The sequence below is a fragment of the Physcomitrium patens genome, chromosome 4 (assembly GCF_059467195.1).
Source record: "Physcomitrium patens ecotype Gransden chromosome 4, ASM5946719v1, whole genome shotgun sequence".
NCBI classification, from domain to species: domain Eukaryota; kingdom Viridiplantae; phylum Streptophyta; class Bryopsida; order Funariales; family Funariaceae; genus Physcomitrium; species Physcomitrium patens.
The window spans coordinates 19,661,132-19,665,313 of NC_143413.1; positions in this window are offsets into that span (position 1 = coordinate 19,661,132).

The following is a 4,182-nucleotide window of genomic DNA, read 5'->3' on the forward strand; positions in this document are numbered from 1 at the left end:
TTTTCTAATTGTTGAATCCATAATACTAAAAGTTCTTCTGTATTGAGACCACCCTTTTAAGGCCATACATCCTATATAGGCAATACTTCTTCTATTGGCATTATTGGTTTTTGTCCATACATTAATTCAAAAGGCATGTAATATATTACTGAACTATGAGTTGTATAATCTACTTATAGTGCAAATGGTAATAGTCTATGCCATTCATGTGTTTTTCCATTGCATGCCTTTACTAATGCCTTAACAATACGTGAATGTCCACTCTCACTCTTTCTATTATCTTTTAGATTATATGCCGTTATTAATGAAAGTTTAAATCCTATTCTACTAAAGAATTCTTGTACTTCTCTTGCATCCAATTCACTCCTATCTACTATAATTTTTTAATACAATCGTAGCAATAAATAACATCTTCTAATAAAAATTGGCATACACCTTTACTACCCTTTGTTCTTAATTCTTGTCTTTCAACCATATTTAAAAAATCTTTTTGTGCAAGTACCAAATACTTCATTTGCCGAAGTTCCATTGGCATTGCTATAAAATCTACCACCTATTTATAATGTAAAGCTAAAAGATATATTGGGTATAATCCATCTCAATGCCAAATATTTGAATATGCTTGATAAATTTTACAAGATCCTACAAAATTTGTTATATCTTTATATATTTTTCTTTCAACTTAGTAAATGTTGTCCAAATATCCCGATGCCCAACCCATCAACTTTCAGAGAATTCTTTAATGATCTTTTGTTAAGTCTCAATACCATTTACAGCTTGAGGTATTCCATCCCTTTTCTTTAGATGCTTCCATAAAAATCCATTTTAAAGAAAATATTCATATCTTTACTTTCAAATTTTCTTATATTTTTTCTCCGTCCAACCTTCTTGCCATATAAATATACTTAAGTATTTTCTTATATACAACCATTCACTATCATATAGTTCTTTTAAGGATAATTTAAATGGTGTAACCAAACACTACTCATTCCTTATTGAAAACAAAGTTGAATAAAAATCGATGCTGATATTTTTCTCATTATCAATCATATCATCTTTATCATTATATTGTACTTGTAATAGCATGTCTGCAACCACATTATCTTTTTTTAAAATATGCTTGAATTTAGGATTCATAGATTTTATATACACAATCCACCTTAACATTACAATATCTGGTGTTGAACAACTGGTAATTATATCCAATAAAGGTAGACAATCTGTTTCTATAACTATCAATGAACCAATCAAATATTTACTTTTATTTTTCATAGCTATCACTATATCCCTGTCGAGGACATGAATCTTGAAGAAAGAGAATCCTTGATACACTCTTGTGTCACTGAAGAGACTAGAAAGTCACTCAAAAAGTAATGTAATATTAACTAGAATGGCTATTGCCAAAAATAAGAAGACTAGAAAGTCTTGACACAAGACTAAAGACTAGAATGGCGATGACAAGAGTGAAGAAGGCTTCATTCTTGCCTCCATATATACTCTTAACTAGGAGCTACATAATAATGTCTTGTAAGACCTCCAAAACATGTTGACTTTCTCAGCCACATGTCTTAACTTGCAAGGTAAGTTATCTATGTATGCGCCATAAGGTGAGCTTGTTCCACAAGTTATTATGCAGAGTTAACTTGTTCTACAAGCTATTATGTAGAATTAACTTGTTCCACAAGCTATCAACATGTGGTTAACTTGTTGGCCAAGTTTTCAATCTACAAACACATGTAAAGTCAAAATTGTAACTATGTAGCTTTTAAGAAGTTTTACTAAAAAGCTTTATAAAATTAATCTATATTTATCTAATTCTACCTCATCATATAAGTAATTATTGAAGTAAATATATATGTCTATGAAAACCCTATAATTCTCTTTTGATTTGCTCATATGCCTTTTGCCTAACATTCAAAATCTTTGCTCCAAATCTTATTACATATCTATTTCCTTGTTCATTATCTTGTCCAACTTTCCAACCTATTTCAATTGGACTTGCATCTATTGTTAATACCATTGGTCTTCCACACTCATAATTTACTTTCTTCAAAGTTGGAAGTGAAGAAATAAGGTTTTTTAATTTTTCCATAGTTTCTTTTTATTCTTCTTTTCATTGATTTTTTTTATTCTTTTTTAACAATTCATACATTGGATCTGCTACATATGCAAAATGTGATATCTGTATATGATAGAAAATAAATGCTTCTAAAAAACCTTCTTACTTCCATTGTGTTTGCATATTCTTTCAGCTTTTTTATAACATCAATTCTTTCCATATTTGGCTTGCATCTATATGATCCACATATATGTTCTACCACCAAAACTTTTTTTACTCCAAACATTGATTTTGCCCCTAATAAGGTTGAATGAACCTCTTCTAATCTTGTCAAAATCTTTTCACAATCATCAATATGATCTGCCAAAAACTTCCTATATCCCTTCGAATCTAAAGTCTCATTTTTTTTTCTTCTTCACATCTTTTAATTGGCATATCATCTAAAAAATATATTGTTGTACTTGAAATAAAATTTTTCAATATCTTGTCCATTCCATTCATCATGTGTGCCACAGAATTTATAGCCCTTGTCTTAAAGTACATATTTTGACCAATCCTAATGGTATCTTCATAGTTGTCAAATTTCTACTTTGTATTGCCAATTGAAATTGATCATACCTTGAATAAAGATCTTCTATAGAATAAATTGCTCTCCTAGCAAATACCTCTCCAAACTCATCCACAATTGGACTTGAATCCATATTTCTAATAGTTATTCTATTTATCAATTGCATCTCTTAAATAAATCTAAGTGTCTCATTTTTCTTAGGTACTATGAACCATTAATTGAAATATAGTGTGATAGACAGTTCTAAAATTTCCATCTTAATCTTTTCATTGAGTAATTCAATTAACTTTGGCAAATAGGCCATTGGAATAAGAATTGGCCTCAAATTCCATGGTTCATATGGAATTATAAAAATAACCATAGGTGCTACAATATTTGGATCAATGTACCTTATTTCATGTGATTCAAATACAAATGCCTTACCAAGTTGTGGAAGCATTTTTTTAAAACATCTCTCTCTATTTTTTGTCAAAAATTTATGACATCTAATTTTTAAATCATTTAATGTCATATCATCCTTAAATTCATGACATATTTTCTTTGGATCTCTTAAGTTTGGTTTTATAGAAGCTTCTTTAATCCTTTCTTCAAAATCTAATAGTAGTGGCAATGCTATTGGTTTAACTTTTCTTACAATGATCTTGTATTTTGTATTTATCTTCATTTCATATTTATCTATATATTCTTTTATTCCATCATAAAATTAATTAGAATGTACATTTATTACTTTAACACCTCTTTCAAAATCTTAATTCAATAATATTTGTATATCATCCATAATATCACCAAAACAAGATACTTCAAATATCCCTAATATGTATTCATCTTCATCAATTACTCTACATTTTTTTAACACATGTTCTACATTTTTGATATATTTTTTTATATCTATCTTTCTAAAATTATTTATATTTTTAAATAAGATATATCCATCTCTTAATAATCCTCTAATATCCTCATCTTTTCTAGTAGATGTCAAAGACATACATTAGGAAGTTGTAGAAGATTCTAGAAGGTTCTAGAGAAGCTTTGTAGTTTATAGAAGCTACTTGAGAAGTTTTCAAGCTCGTGGAAGCTGCTTGAGAAGCTTCCTAGTTTGTGGAAGCTACTTGAGAAGCTTCCTAGCTTGTAGCATATATAGGAGCCGAGACTGAGGAGATCCTCAGTCTTGACAACACACCTCTTAGAGCTCTAGCTCACCTCTCTAGTATTGCTCTTGTATTCATCTGATTAATCTAGTTCTTATCGATTCTTCTTGAACTTCTTGTTTAGATTTCCAGTCAGTATTCTAAATTTGTGATAGTTTGTCGAGACTGCACTCATCTTTCATATTAGAGCTAGTTCCTTCTTGTTAGAGTATGAATTATCCCTTTGCTTGAAGGTGCTGGCATTTTAGAGGTTGCGAATAATCCTCCTTTAAAATGATATTTCTTCTATTATAATATTGGAGTCTTATCTTTCTTGGAAAGAGTGGATTATTCCTCTTCTTGAAGGTTTTAAGGTGTTTTAGAGGTTGCGGAGTACCTTCCTCTCAACCAATATTGCCTTCTTGTAG